Genomic DNA, 16731 nt, shown 5'->3' with positions numbered 1-16731 from the left:
GCGGGCGCTGTGATGTATCAGAGCAGGCAAACATAGGGTTTGTGTCAGGTGGGCGGCGTGAGCGAGCGCCTCTTCGCGGCTAGACGGGATCGGGGCTGTTGGGAAGGACGGCGTGGCACCGTTGAGAGGCCGTAATAGGCTGTGAGTTGCGTGTTTGGGGAGTTGGGCGGGATAGCGCCCGTCATGGCGGGGGTATTTGAAGGCGCAGGCGGAAGGGGACAACAGGGAGGAGGGTAGGGAGGAGGCGGAGAAGGAGGTACATCGCAAAGTTCTGCACAACGATCGTTGGGTTATATGGCCACTTTCTCCAGTGGGGCACCATCTCTGTTGTGCACTCTACAGCGAGGCACAGGCCCCCCGGAATGCTTCATACTAGCCCCCTGCCACAGTCGAACTGCAGCAACACCACAGTGTACACCCATCCAAACAGGTCGGGACGTCTGGACACGTCTACGTATCCGACTTCATATGCTTCCGTTTTCGGCAAAACCTGCTATGATAACGCACTATACGATCCACTTGGACAAACTGTATCGCTTTATTTTCCCTCAAAACCATCCGGCTCCTTACAAATATACTGTATATGTTAGTGAAAGAATTTTTCCCGATCCTGGAACAGAGACTCCATGCCCCCGCCCAACACTGTGTTATCATCCCCGAAATCCTTCTTGATGAATCCGCTACATCCCCCGTTATATCGATTCCATATCCCTGTGACTCTCTGTTATCCCGGCATCCAACATCAAGGCGTTCGCCTTGAACGATAGTCTCTTTTTCTCCTATTCTTTTGCATGCAGCACTGCAACAAAACAAAACTTTTGACTTCCCAAACCGTCTGAATCCATTCCTAGAAACCCATATTCCAATTGCCATGGAATACGCCAGATTGCTAAGAGAGTTTCCTACATTTTAAGTCCCCCTACTAGCGATTTAAACTCCGCAAGCCATTCTCCATCCGTTTCCTCATTATGGCATACGACGAACGCCATCGTAGTCCACCCTTTCGAAATCGATCTGCACTCGTCGTTCAAAACGTTTGCGAGCGCTGCACACATGGATCCGAACATCAAGCGTTTGTCTTCATATCTCAGGCCAATTCTTGTTCCTGATCTTGGCACTTTGACAAACAAGGTTGGCTTGGGGACAAGCGATGCTGAAGTGAATTTCCGGATGAGTTTAACGGAACAATAAGCAAGCAGTGGGAGTGTGATTTGATTTTCAGTCGGAGGCAATTGAAATGTTCTTCTTATTGTCTCTACGAATGCAGGATCCCCGAAGGGGCATGCACTGTTTCTACGATAATCACCGTTGTTAATTGCGGTGGCTTCACAAAAAAAGGTTTCCCGGAGGTTGAACAGAGGAAACTTGTCCGAAAGCAGAGAGCAACTTTGCTTTGCGTCCGCACAGGAAGGTCAAAATTTATGATAAATTTAATAAAAGCAATGATGTGGCTAGTTTTGGGTCCAAAAAATGCTGGATTTTTGCCAGTAATGAACGGTGGTCCGTGCTTCATTGGTTCGCGAGCAGCAATCTTTTGCCAAATTTTAAACCGTTCTAATTCAGCACGGGGATGGTTCCGGGCAGTGACTGAACCAGAATGTTTTGTTGGAGTGCCAGAGTTGTAACGGAAATGTTTTTTTGATACGTCGATGTAGCAAAGTGATGTGCTATTTCGCTGCCTAAAAACGCAGCGCTTGGCCGTGATATCTTTAACCTTCACGTGATCAAACCAGAATAAGCTCATGCTTACCTGCGCTAGTTCCAGACGCGTGCTTGGACCGCGTCGCGTTTTCCCAATCCATGGAATCCTCCCTCCCCATCCGTTTCCCTTTCCTTCCCGACTTTGCTCATCCTGTGTTCCTACTGAGGCGGCATGACCCCGCGAAGAAGGTCTAGGAAGAAACCCGCTGCGTCAGGCAATCAGCGAGGCCGCTCATCTGGAACGTCTAACAGCCGAGCGCCTGAAGCCCAGGTTCCCGCGGAACGCCGGTCATCCCCTCGTGTTGCGACCAAAGCTACTCCCGCGGCAGCTGGACAGGAAACCCGTCGGGTTTCAAGTAATACGGTCAGGACGCCCCGAGGCAGTCCGCCATCTGACGCGTGCTCGCTTCCCGTTCGAAGTCAGGGAAGCGGCCCGTCCGATGCAGCACATTGCCGTTCGGGCAAGCGCAAGCGCGGCATCGGCTCGTCTCCGAGCGAAGACTTTTCCCGTTTGTTCGGGGATGGAGATCAAGGCGAGGAAGATGAACACCCAGAACGCAAACGGGCGAAGCTTCGGTTGTTCGAGCTCCATGGACGCGAGCCAGAGGAGGACGTCGACGACACTGTGCAGGCTAGTGCAGCAGAGATGGACGAAGTCGCCCAAACTCAAGTTGTGGAAGACGTCATCGTTCCCACGCGTCGTGAGTCCGTGGCAGGTTCCTTGCCGAGTCAGCCACGGGGCTCCCATTTCTCTCGAGAATTTGAGGAAGACTCTAACCACGGAGTACTTCGAGTCATGCGGGAACTGCATACTCGTTTGGAGAAGCAGCTTGCCATTGAAAAGAGGGAATTTCTTGTTGCAATCAAGGCTGTATCTTCTCGTGTCTCCACTTTAGAGAAGACGTTATCACGCTGCCAGGACGCCGTCAACATTGTTCTTCTGAATTCCGCACTGCCGAAGACGGGAAAAGCAGCCGAGAAGGCCTCTTTGATCGACCTCCTCAGGCCTATGGAGGACATATTTGGAGGGAAATTCATGTGCATTATCTTTACAAGAGCGCTGATAAATTGCACCATGAGAGTTCTTCGTCAGAGAAAGGAAGCGAAGGAATCTTTTGAAGGTGGGAGTCGTGACTCACAATCTGAGAAGCTTCGCTTGGACGTCAATAGTTCCGAAGTGTTGGGGTTCGGACTTTTACTTGTCGAGGTCCTTTTGTGGAAAAGGGACCGAAGCGAGGAGAAAACCGTGGAGCTGCTGGGTACGAAGAAAGCTCGTCAGTATCTGGTCCTGAGAAAGGCTTGGGGAAAGAGCTTGATTGCAAATGCAATGAACAACCCGAGTGTTGGGACGAAGTCACTCGAAATGGTACATCCAAACATCTGCGGGAAGCTGAAGACCGTTGAGAAACCTTTTTGGCTGAGGCCGGGCTACATAAGAATGATCACAGTCGAGTCTTTCTTCAACGAAGAATTTGCTTCAACGGCCATCAAGAAGGCCCGGCGTGTGGCTCGGCGTCGAAGCGATAAGATGGGGGAAGATGAGCCAATTGGATTCATCAAGGACGAAGACATTAGGGTTGAGATCGCTCGCCGCGTTTTCAAGATGGGTAATCAGTTTCTGAACAAGTCCAGGGAGCTTGGGCGGAAATCCTTCTTTCAAAACTTCTCATATGTTTTCCAAAGTGAAGTGGGAGTCTCATTCCAGTATGAGAATCCACCCCGCCCGCACATGAACCTCCAAGATATCCCAGACGGAACCTGTCGTACTGCTATGAAGTCGGTCGCTGAGGTGAACCCCATGAACGGGATAGCGTGGAAGAAGCTGCTTTCTGAAAGTGAACCCTTCATATTCATCGCTACGTATGATGTTGAGACGAAAGACAAGGATGGAAGGAAGGAGACTCGAGAAATTGTTATCCGACTCAATGCTATGCACGTCGCCTTGAAGTTCTTGGTTGCTTTTACCAGGTGCGGCAGTGATGAAGACCTGCATTCAATATCCAAGGAATCCTTTCGTGTGATTTACATGACTGCTGTCCTGTTCCGGGAGGTCATGCTGATGAAGGTGATTGAGTGGAGGGGTTCATTTTCTGGAAACGAGCAGATGTTGCATGAAGAGGATAGCCAGGATCAGCATAATGATTCACGGCGGTCGCGACTGAGATCACTCTATTCAGAACTTTTGACGGAAGGACAGGGAGAAAGGCGGGGTGAGCTTCCACAGCAACTCTCCAGTATTTTGAAGGAGAAGCAGGTGATGTCCGTGGATATGTACAACTCCGTACAAGATCCCCCTGTCCGATCAGTTTCACATCACGAGGATAATGATGATCTGAGCGTGGTGGACGGTGACGATGAAATCCAGACGAATAAAGTCGAAGACGATGACGATGTATTCATAGTCCAAGACTTCGATTTATAAGGGGTCGTATTTCATGTGATAGTGATACTTCTTAGTTCATCGAAGTGATAAATGAGTAAAGCGGGAGGCTACTGTAGCATGAATGAATCGAGTTTACTTAAAGAGGACCAGAATTTTGGCAACATTGATGAATTGCTTCACATGCGCAGAGCCTTTGATAGAAAGGAAAGGGATGTGCACTTGAAGTACTCCTAGTACGTCGCTGCGATTTACATCAGCAAATATAGATTGACGAGGACTGGATTGAAGATTCCATCGCAGGTAGAACGACTGCTTCCGGTCGGATGGTCCGCTGACCACGTTTTCAGCACCCATTACCTTGGAAATGCGTTCTTGGAAGTGAAGCTCAGATAGTCTTATGGCTTCCAGTGGATGGGAGCAGGTCTTCTCTATGGAATCCCAAGTGCAATCCCGACGAAATACAACGTGCCGTTGTTCATCCTCGTCATCCCTCATAACAGCAAACGAATCTCCAATTGTCATATAGCACGGGTCAGAAAGATATTCGGTGTTGGGACCGGCCATACAGCCTATCACTCTAGCAGACACGCAATTGTCAGTACCTTTTTCCAGCCTCTTTGCGATGATCAGGTCTCTGACAACTTGCGGTGATGCTGGTCCGAGTGTTTCTGACAGGTCTAAGAAGCTCCTGAAGTATATACTCGTCTCCTTCGCAACTGATTTCCTGCACATATAATCTTCCGGAAGAATAGAAACCTTTGTTTGTAGCTGAGCTTTGACTCTTTCGGATATGGAATCAAACTGGAGCAATGTGCAGTCTGCTCGCGCCTTAAATGAGTCTTGCACAAACCATTTCGTCCCACGAGTCATTTCACCCGGGGTAGGACTTGCCGGCGTCTTGAGTAATCAATGCTCTAGACGCAACGAAATAAATTTAAGAGGAATATTGGAGCCCCTAGCAGAAGTGAGGAGCGGGTTCTGAGTCCATAGCGCAGTCGTAATAGAGTATTGCTGTCCTTTCACCACTTCCTTAAGATGCTGAAGGCGTCTGGAAAGGGCATTTAGCTCGCGTGTATCTTTGATTGTCTTCTGGTCAAGTGACACATTCGTCGTATGGTTGAGCTTCCTGCATTTTTCTACCATAGAACTACCTGGAGCATAGTCGATAGCATCTACATCCATCGCTCCGCTTGCCATGCCTGAGCTTGCGGTGATATCCAATCGCACGGATGTATCTTATAGTCTCCAGCTAAACTTTTGTCCATCTTGTACAAACTCGTTTCCCGCCTTGAAAGTCACCTTGCTTTTACATGCCCTGAATCCAAACGCAACCTTGTATTGAATAGTCCCCTTGAGCACGTGCTCAAGAGAGGTACCTCTCCTCGATCTTCATGAAGGTAGTTGAGACTAATGGCTGTTGCTGGGAACCATGCCTTACTTTCTTCTTCATTCTCCAAGGTATAGTAGACCTCTATATCACTCCCGAATTGGAGGCCATTGAAAATATCTGATACCATTATCAACTGGTGGATGGTATCCTCTGTTAATTTCCCTTGGAAAGTGATACTTGAGAAATTTGCTTTTAATATATACCGATGACTAAAGAGTTGGGGTAACCATTCGAAAGTAGTCATTACATACATATATATATCATTAATGTGAAATCACCATTTTTGTAACCGTCAAATTTATGGATCACAGCTCTGCTCAGATTCTAAGTCCCATGGGACTTGCACGTGCACTTTTCCAGTAGGGCATGGGCTACAAATCTACCTACATCTTCCAGTCCAGAATGCTTTGCCAGTCAGTCATGTGTCATTGAATAACTGTCCTTTTAATCATAGTTGCCACAGTCTGGAATGTTTTGACAGTTACTCAGGTGTCATGGAATGACTGTTCTTTTAATCACAGTTGCCACAGTCCGGAAGGCTTTGACTGTAACTCATGTCTCATTGAATGACTGTTCTTTTAATCATAGTTGCCACACTGCTAAGTGCAACAGGCGTATGGTAAAATGACCCTCAACGCTCCCCCCCTTTATAAATGAAATAGGAGAAAACGCGTGGGTCCCAGGACGGAGACCCCAATGTGAACAATCCAATTGGACCCGTATCCGCGTTTCGCATTGCAATCCCACCAATTGATCTTAAGCTACTTAGTGTTACCGTTACTTTAAGCTTTTAACTGATGTAGAAAGGAGTCACTATCTGTCTGAGTAAACGTGGTCGTTTTTGGAGACTCCTTTATATATCAGTGAGCAGTTCTGGATTGGTGACTGAGACGATGTGGATGTATTCATTCCCCTACCTCTTCTATCTCCCCTGGACAATATCTAAAGGGAAATAAGCCAGTTGTTCCCTTTCAAGAGGGGTGTGAAGCTGCTTTATGCTCTATAGACATATTGTTATTGAAAAAGGGAGCAAAACTAGCACTGAAATCCCTTTAGCGGTTCGAGTGAAGCATTACTTCGTGGCATCTGTGTACGTGTACGCTAGAGTACAAGGTGGTCTACTACCACATCTCATATTGGAAGTGGATTAATCAAGGATACAAGATGATTTACTTGTGCAATGAAGATATAAGTGTCATCACAGAGTGATGATGACACTGTTCTCGCTATTGAAAGTATGAACTACCCAGTACCTATGCTTGGATGTCGTCCTCCTCAGTACCCTTCACCAATGAATCACTGTCGCCACTAGAATCCCTTGAGTGGTAATCAGAAGAAGATCTCGAGACCGAATTCTCCTTCGGAGGCTCCGAGTTACCGTGCGGGCCAGTCTGCGGAGAGATGCTCTCCGCGGAGAGCCCGTCTTGAAAGTGAGGGGTAAAGGACGGATTCCTGTGAACTGAATCCAGCAGCTTCTGTCCTTTAGGAACGAAGTATAGATGATAGCGAACCACGTGACCATCCTTCTTTGCAGAGCCAAGTCCAATCTGAGACGTCCCACGTGATATGCTATCCTCGTACGAAGCACCAGCATATGAGAGATCTCCTCTTCCAATGAAGACAGAGTTCGGTGGAACGTGAACCTTCTTCACCTGCACACCCATGGAAATGTGTCTCTGGGCTATTGAATCCTTCACTGTGAAGTGATGAGAGAACGGACAAACCCAAAGGGGAATCCACTTTCACCAAAACAAATAAAGAAGTATCAAGGATTCCTTGCGTATTCCATGTTTCCATTCTTAGATTTTCCAACGCCAAAGTCTGTATGGAGAGACTGCCGAGGACAACCTTTCCCCGACAGCAAGAAGCGACCGCCAGACTTCGGAACAGCCATCTCCGAAGAGCCCTTTTCAGGGTCCACGAGTCGAAGTGCAGCAGCAATTTGCGCCAGACGGACGTCCATCATAGCGCGCTTCCTTGCCACCCACACTGTATCGGCATTCTGTTCGATCTCGGACGAAACACCTGCTAGCGTGGTGATGTAGCGTCCGATGCCCTTATCTCGGTGTTTTCTATCTGTCTCGGGATCGACGTTGAAGATGGGGCTCCACACTTTGCGATTTGCTTCATCCTTCATCGCATCTTCGCCAGGGAATATTTCTTCGTAGTATTCTATCATCTCTTCGATGACGTCCCCTCCATGGAGAGGGGCTTCGAAAGCGAGGTTGGATGGCACACCACTGTCACTTCCGAAACCTTCAAGAATAACGAAGCCCTTCTCCCGCAGCTCAGTCGCCTTGGCCAGGAAGTATTCATTAGCGACGTTGTCTAATTCCATGGCTGCGGCCCAAAGAGCCTGCTTCTCCCTGTACTTCAGGGCCGTATTAGGACTCGGACCCGTGGAAGGCAGCGCTTTCATGAACACGTTTGGAATTCGTCGACCCGAGTTCCTTGTGTTGCATAGCTGCGGCGTGATAGTGCACGGCATGATGAATTCGCACCAAGTCCATCCTTTCGACCAGGAAATTCGCTCGGTGACTAACCGGTATGCACAAAGAACGAAGCGGAGGAGTTTGATGCGTTATCGGATTCCCTTTCGTCCACTGACTCGGCGGAAGTAAGGCGTAATTAACCCAATCCGGGTTCTTCGAAACATTCCATACGGCAGATTCGTGTGCCCCGATCGGGAGTAGACCTGGAAGAATGTCATCGAACTCCCCGACGTCATCTTCCCTTGCCACATCACTTTCGACAGCGGGCGGTAAAGCCGGTATCCTCAATTCCTCTTCCTTCTCTTCAAAGGCAGTGTTGAGGGCACGGATGTTCTTTGTTGACTGGATACCATCTTCTTGGCCTCGCTTTTTCTTTCCTGTTTTCTTCAAAGGCAGCTGCAGGGAAATCGTCAATGGATTAGTTTTAATCCTTTGGCGAATCCCTCTCCGAACTGCTACGGATGAGGCCTGTGAGGAGGACCCAGGCCCTTGCGAGTGACGAGGCGGCTGGGACGTATCAACTTGAGACGTAGTCGTTTGAGGTACTTGGCGTGAAGTACCTTGAGAGATAGGCGCGTCAGCTCTCTTAGAAAGCTCCTTAGGTGGAGCTAGAGCTTTCACGAGCTTTTTGCGGAGCATATTGAGACGCTTGTCTTGGTCAAAACGCTGCCCAGCTTCATTAACTCCACTCATGAAACTCTTCATCTGCCTTGCCACAAAGTCATCAATCCGCATCTTGATGTTTCTGCCGACCTCAATCTCCATTTCCAAGACGCTTTGCAACTCCTTCTCGTACGTGTTGGCAATGGTGCAAAGCTTCTCATAAATTTCAGCAAAGGCTTCAAAGAAATCATTCTCGTATTCAGTGAAAGCGCCACGCTTCTTTCTCCTTTTCTTCTGACGCTTGAAGTTCATCGGTTTGTCCGTCTCCACCTGGCGCAAGAAGACAACGACGCATGAAATACCAAGAAGGATGCTAGACCTATGCAGGGTGAGAATATTGAAAATGTGCGACCACATGCTGTTATCTGGAAAGTGCAAAATCGAGCGACACGTGTACATGACTCGACGGTCCGGACCCTCACCTCATATCACCACATGACACGTGTAAAGTCTCAGATTTTGGGGTTCTGAGGACGAAAGTGGACTTTTGGAGGGTTATGCAAATTTGCATAAATGCCGAAAATTTGCATTTGGTCCGAACCGTTATGGGGCTACACAGGCAATACTGCAAATCTATTGGGTGTCGGTTCGAATGCTGCAATTCTATTGGTCTGTTATTGTCCACTTATATGCAGTCATGCTGGTGATATATCTTGAATGATCGGTATACGTTTCAATTACATCATTTCGGGGGTTTCAAGTTGTTCACCATGGTTGTAATGGGTAATTACGGGTGGCCTTGGCGCTGGACACTTGTGTGCGGTGTACAAATGTACACATCGCCAGGTTGCTGCGTGTACGTACACTTGTACACGTCGCCTACATACGGTCCGGCGCGTGTCCGAGTACAGTACATGTGAATTAAAAGTACAACAAGTATTTCTCGCAAGAGACATGTACTTACATGAGTATTCAGTGTATGCGTCACGCTGTATGCGACCCTTGCATCAGCATGCACCGTTGTACTACACTCTCGTCAGCATGCGACGTTGTACTGTGCTCTCGTTATGGTGCGCCGTTGGATGCAAGTTGATGACAGTACTCGTGTGATTCACATCGGATATCACGTGAGATGTGTAGAAAGTCTGGATGCAAATTGTTGCTACCCGTCATAGTTGTCTGGCAGTGTGTACCGAAATTAGTGAGGTACGAAACTAGGGCATGTATGGGGACTGAGATATGACAGGACTTTGCGTTGTTGGAAATAGAGAGATGCCAAGTTGTTCATTGTGAAAGAATATATTCTGTCATGTCTGGATGCAGATTAGTAAGGTGTGAAACGATTGCATGCATAGGACCATGGTTTACAGTCACTGGAAATGTGTAGAAACTGTTGTGCACTGATAGTCAATAGTTAATTCGTAAGGTGGAAATAGAACAGTTTGGACGGGCCAGAAGAGGACCCGGCTTGGTCGCGCATATGGTGAGTACGGTTTACCAGGTGCCAAAGTAATGGGATAGTGTAACACTGAAAGTGTATAAGTATCGCCGAAAGACGGCTCCAAGTAAACCTCGGTACCAACTCCTTCACTCACACACATCAACCTGCCCTCCTTCTTTCCCTTGCCCCTCCGAACCTACCATTAGAGAAGCCGACGGTTGCTACGGTGCGTGATACCGATAGTGCTGGTCGTATCGCAGAGGCCTTTGATGGTGTCGTAGTCGATATCGTACTCCACAAGTCGTAGTACCAAGTGCGCATATCGAAAGTACTGCTTAGCCCCCAGCGGACCAAGTACTTTAAGCTTCATTTGCGGGCCTGTGACAACTGCGACAGTCATCACAGTACGCTGATTCTGCATATCCGGTTCTTCATCATTCGAACAGCCGCTATAGTTGCGTGAATGGAATCTGTGAAGTTTGAGAACCGGATCTTCGACGAGGTGTCGTTGAGTAGAGCACCGATGCCTAGTTTTTCCAAGTCTGAAACGGGTTTACCATCCTTCCTGTACCACACCTGTGCATCGATCCATTCGAACTCCTTTTCCTTTTGCAAGTCAGTAGCCTTGGCCTTATTCATGCCGGTGACACGATGCTGACCGTCGCAAATTAGGGGTTCCATCATCAGCTCGACTCACCCATCGTCCCTCTGTCTCAACATCGTAGAGCGGTCGAAGACCATGTCTTCTGGCATGGCCACAGAGATTGCCGTTGAAATAGTGGGCGCGCCCAAGGGGACACCAAGAAGCCAGCGCCTGTGGCTTAGTGGTTAACGAATTTTTGCGGCAAATTTTTCAGACCTCAATTTTACCATCAATTGCTCCAGCCGCTTTCAGCAGCTCGTATTTGAGAAGGCTCTCGGTAATTGATTCAACATGTCTTTCATCAACCTCCCGAAGAGATTCTTCCATGATTCTGATGTTATTGACTAAGACCCGGACCTGATGCTGCCCGTACTTGCTCACATCCACTTCAGGGATATCTGGGGCAAAAGACTCGTCTATTTCGATGCCGTTGTCGAGTGTAGCAACTCTCGTTTCCTTCACAAACCGGATGTCATCATCAACATTTACAACGTCCATTGGTGAACTGCTGTTGTCAGAGTCTCGTCTAGAAGAATCCGCACGAGGTGATTTCGGTGCATCTGCTTCCATTCCGATTTTTCCACATGCATCTGAAACGACCGCTGAAACGATGTGTTTCGCCGTGTCTGATTGTTGCTCTTCACCTTTGAATAAACTTAATCTCTTTCGAACGGACATAGGGGTCTGAGCAGTCTTTTCAACAGTAGAGGTTCTCTTGGTAGTGGGAGTGGAGACCGTTCCCTCCATTTCCGACACAACCCCCTTGGCCATCATGAAACTGTCGCAAGGGTATCGCGCCCATATGTCTACAATCTCTCCAAGTGTCTCGGGACAGTGTTGCTCCTCATTGGCCGGGAAAGGGTACGGATAGGGGATGTTCTTACGGTGGTCGTCTATATGGACTTTGTAAACCAGAACGAGGTATTGGGAACCTTTCTCCCAGTCCCCGATGTCCGCAAGGTCGAGAATTCGGGGCGGCATCTGGCCCTCGGCACCGAGGGTGATATGCGCAGTTCCCACTCGAACTAGGGCACCGAACTCTTCATGCCCCTCCAGCGTTGCCTGACTTCGTTTGGTTTTGAAGTCATGGGCAAAGAGGGTCACTTCTGCATCGGCTACAAGTTCCTTGGACTGAAGTTCTTCAAGGGAGCGAAGCTTTTTTCCAGTTGCACTGCTAGAACCATGCACACGCCCACGCCCAGGACCACGACCTCTTCGTTCCTTTCTAATTCCGCGCTTGGGTGTAGGCATGGTAAAAACCTTGATTTATCACTTGTGATACTTCGATGGGGACAGGAATGGAGAGCAGTAAGAGGAGCGGAACAAAGGTGCAGGTCTATGTAGAGAACGAAAAGACGTTGTGCGCGATAGTCGATGAGGTTTCTTAAACGGACGGCAAGAGAAGGAGTAATTCAGTAAAGCAACTGCTTAGGTCTTCTAGGTTTCCACTTGAGGTTCCCACGCAATATTTCCAATTGACGGGTACTCCAACCCACGGTGACGCGTCCCCTACGCGCGAAGGGGGCCCATTTCAGCACTCTTCCACCACCCAGACCCTTGGGCGATGGTGACAATATCCGTTCGGGGTACTATTGAAAATGTGCGACCACATGCTGTTATCTGGAAAGTGCAAAATCGAGCGACACGTGTACATGACTCGACGGTCCGGACCCTCACCCCATATCACCACATGACACGTGTAAAGTCTCAGATTTTGGGGTTCTGGCGACGAAAGTGGACTTTTGGAGGGTTATGCAAATTTGCATAAATGCCGAAAATTTGCATTTGGTCCGAACCGTTATGGGGCTACACAGGCAATACTGCAAATCTATTGGGTGTCGGTTCGAATGCTGCAATTCTATTGGTCTGTTATTGTCCACTTATATGCAGTCATGCTGGTGATATATCTTGAATGATCGGTATACGTTTCAATTACATCATTTCGGGGGTTTCAAGTTGTTCACCATGGTTGTAATGGGTAATTACGGGTGGCCTTGGCGCTGGACACTTGTGTGCGGTGTACAAATGTACACATCGCCAGGTTGCTGCGTGTACGTACACTTGTACACGTCGCCTACATACGGTCCGGCGCGTGTCCGAGTACAGTACATGTGAATTAAAAGTACAACAAGTATTTCTCGCAAGAGACATGTACTTACATGAGTATTCAGTGTATGCATCACGCTGTATGCGACCCTTGCATCAGCATGCACCGTTGTACTACACTCTCGTCAGCATGCGACGTTGTACTGTGCTCTCGTTATGGTGCGCCGTTGGATGCAAGTTGATGACAGTACTCGTGTGATTCACATCGGATATCACGTGAGATGTGTAGAAAGTCTGGATGCACATTGTTGCTACCCGTCATAGTTGTCTGGCAGTGTGTACCGAAATTTGTAAGGTACGAAACAAGGGCATGTATGGGGACTGAGATATGACAGGACTTTGCGTTGTTGGAAATAGAGAGATGCCAAGTTGTTCATTGTGAAAGAATATATTCTGTCATGTCTGGATGCAGATTAGTAAGGTGTGAAACGATTGCATGCATAGGGCCATGGTTTACAGTCACTCGAAATGTGTAGAAACTGTTGTGCACTGATAGTCAATAGTTAATTCGTAAGGTGGAAATAGAACAGTGTGGACGGGCCAGAAGAGGACCGCGCTTGGTCGTGCATATGGTGAGTACGGTTTACCAGGCGCCAAAGTAATGGGATAGTGTAACACTGAAAGTGTATAAGTATCGCCGAAAGACGGCTCCAAGTAAACCTCGGTACCAACTCCTTCACTCACACACATCAACCTGCCCTCCTTCTTTCCCTTGCCCCTCCGAATCTACCTTTAGGTTAAGGGCCCAGTCCCTCGCTGTCGTTTCACTGCATGAGTCTGTCTTTCTCGTTCCGTTGTTTCTGCCGTAGTTGTCGCTGTCGTTTTCGCTGCCGTTTCTCGTCGTTGTTTCCGCTGGTCTTCTCGCTGTCGTTGTCGCTCTCGTTCTTGCCGTCGTTCTTGGTTTTGGTTTTCGCTGCTGCTGTCGTTCTTGCTCTCTTGTGTGAATTGGTTTTGATCATCGCCCCCGCTGTCTTCGTTGTCTTCGTTCTTGGTTTGGCTTTCGTTTTTGCTGTGGTTCTTGCTGCTGTCTCTGTCTTTGGTCTTCGTCTTCGTTCCCACTCCCGCTACCGCCGTCGTCATCAATCTCGCATTTGGTTTTTCTTCGTTCTCTCATGCAAAGTAAGTTTTGAGTTTCTTTCCATTTCCTACACATCTAAGTGGTTGTCTTTGCACGTTTTGGTGGTTCTTAAGAGCAATAATTCCAAAATCTGTTACTGACGATTATCTTCATATTCCTTGTTGTGAATACCTGTTTCTACGGGGTTGTGTTAGATCTGGAATTAGTATGGGTGCGCTCTGCGCCTGGGAAGCTGGTCACCGGTCGAACGGTTAGGACATCGGAGGTCGTATCCGTTGAGGTGCTCGAGCCTGAGGATCAACCTTCGCCTCGGCTTGCGCTTCCGTGTCCCTCCTCGAGTAGCGCACCTTATAGGATTCCTCGTATTCCGCGCTCTGTTCCCGCACCAATAAAGAGAACAACGCATCGACTTTCTGCTCGGAAAGCGGCTGTTCTCGCCGATAAGCAGTTCAAGCGTGAGCGCAAGAGGAATCGTAAGGTGTGCCCGCGGTATAAGCGGTATTGTAAAGTGTGCAGCGTTAGTGGCAATAGTGCGAAGGCCTTTTACGACCACATTCAGTCTAGGTCTCATCGCATTCAAGTTGCCAACGCTAAGGAGAGTCCGCGTTGTATCCCTTGCAATCGCGTCTTTGAGTCTCACGGGCACCTGAAGTGCCACGAGAACGGTGCCGCACACTTAAAGGTAGTTTGTGAACAGAATAGTTAGGGATTTCATCCAAATAAATTCACATATCTGTTCGCAAATTTCTCCTAGTGCAACTTCATAGTAATCATATCGAACTTCTTAGACGGGTGGGCTTGCCATTGTGTTGACTATCGGTTAACGGCTTGGGATCCCGGAACGGATTTTCGAATACTTGAAGTTTATTTGCACTAAAATGGAAGATCAAGGAGGAGGAGGATCCATCAGAATCGACAAACTCACGGACTCCAACTTCTACCTGTGGAAGCAGAAAATACAACTTCTGCTTGCTCTACGTGATGTTGACCAATACATCGTTGAGGGAAGAGTTCCAAGTGAGGAACGCGCGGAAGAGCGTAAGAAGTGGATCAGAGGTGACAGTAAAGCTAAAGCACTGATTGGTCTCTAATGGTAGGTTCGGACGGGCAAGGGAAAGAAGGAGGGCAGGTTGATGTGTGTGAGTGAAGTATTTGGTGCCGAGGTTTACTTTGAAGCCGTTTTCCTGCGATACTTATACACTTCGAGTGCAGCTACACTATCGCTCTACTCCGACTCGCAGTAAACCATACTCTACTATGCGCGACCAAGCGCGGTCCTCTTGTGGCCCGACCATACTATTCGATTTCCACCTTACGAATCGATTCGTAACTATAAGGTCACAACTATTTCTACACATTCCAAATGACTGTAAACCATGGCCCTATGCATGCAACTGTTTCACACCTTACTAATCTGCATCCAGTCATGCCAGACTTCATTGTTGTGCAACGAACAACTTGGCACTTGTCTATTTCCAACAACGCAAACGTCTTTCATATCACAATCGCCATACGTATCCTTGTTTCTCACCTTACTAATTTCGCCAAGCACTGTCAGATAATTATGGCAAGTTATAACAATGTGCATCCAGACTTTCTACACAACTCACATGAGAATACATGTAAATCACACGAGTACTGTCATGAACTTGCATCCAACGGCGCACCATGACGAGAGCACAGTGCAACGGCGCGTGCTCACGCAAGACTCGCATACAGCGTGACGCGTACACAGAATAATCGCACAACTGTATTCCTCTCGCGAGAAGTACTTGTTGTACTTTTGATTCACATGTACTGTACTCGGACACGCGCAGGATCGCAAACAGTCTGACACCGTAAAACTGTAAACCCTCATGTGCATACACCTGGATGCGTGTACATGTGTACGTACACGAATCCACCTGGCGACGTGTACATGTGTACACGGCATACATGTGTCCCACCCGGGGGCCCCATGCAATTACCCATTACAACCATGGCAAACCACTTGAAACCCCCAAAACAACGTAATTATGGCATATACAGGCCATTTAAAGTACATCACAAGGCCAATGACGCACACGTGGACAACGCTCGACCAATAGATTTGCAGCATTAGACCTGAGGGCCAATAGAATTGCAGTATTTTCTGTGTAGTCTATAGTGCTACGGGCCAAGGTTCCACTTGGCAAAACTATGCAAATTTGCATGACCCTCCGAGAGGCCACTTTCGTCCCCAGAACCCCAAAATCTGAGACTTTACACGTGTCATGTGGTGATATGGGGTGAGGGTCCGGACCGTCGAGTCATGTACACGTGTCGCTCGATTTTGCACTTTCCAGATAACAGCATGTGGTCGCACATTTTCAATACCTCCCCTCGATCACATGCTTTGGGCAGCTTTGCACTCGGAAAGCCCAACCATGCCCACGAACTTTTCAAACAGCACGCGACCAAGTGGTTTGGTCAGCATATCGGCTGGCATTTCTGTTGTCGGACAATGGTACAATGTGACCAGTTTTCGCTGCACCGCATCTCGAACAAAATGATACGTAATATCAATGTGCTTGTTGCGACGATTTGTAGATTCGTTCTGAGCAAACGCAATCGTACCAGCGTTGTCACATCCAACGCGAATTGTTGGATCCGAATTCGCGCCAAGTACATCGTATCGGTATGGAAGTGTCGAAGCCACGCGGCCTCTTTGCATGCTTCACTGAGTGCGATGTATTCTGCCTCACAAGTAGACTTTGCAACTACTGTTTGTTTCCGGGAAGCCCAACTGATAGGCCCATCACAAAGCTTGAACACGTACCCACTCGTTGATTTTCGTGATTCAAGGCATCCACCCCAATCTGCGTCGCTATATCCATGAAGTTCCGTACCAAGATCATCTTTACCGAACACTATTC

This window comes from Chondrus crispus, genomic scaffold (genome assembly GCF_000350225.1).
Source record: "Chondrus crispus Stackhouse genomic scaffold, scaffold_36, whole genome shotgun sequence".
Lineage (NCBI taxonomy): Eukaryota > Rhodophyta > Florideophyceae > Gigartinales > Gigartinaceae > Chondrus > Chondrus crispus.
The sequence above is the reverse complement of the archived record's forward strand: the minus strand, read 5'-3'. Positions refer to the sequence as shown.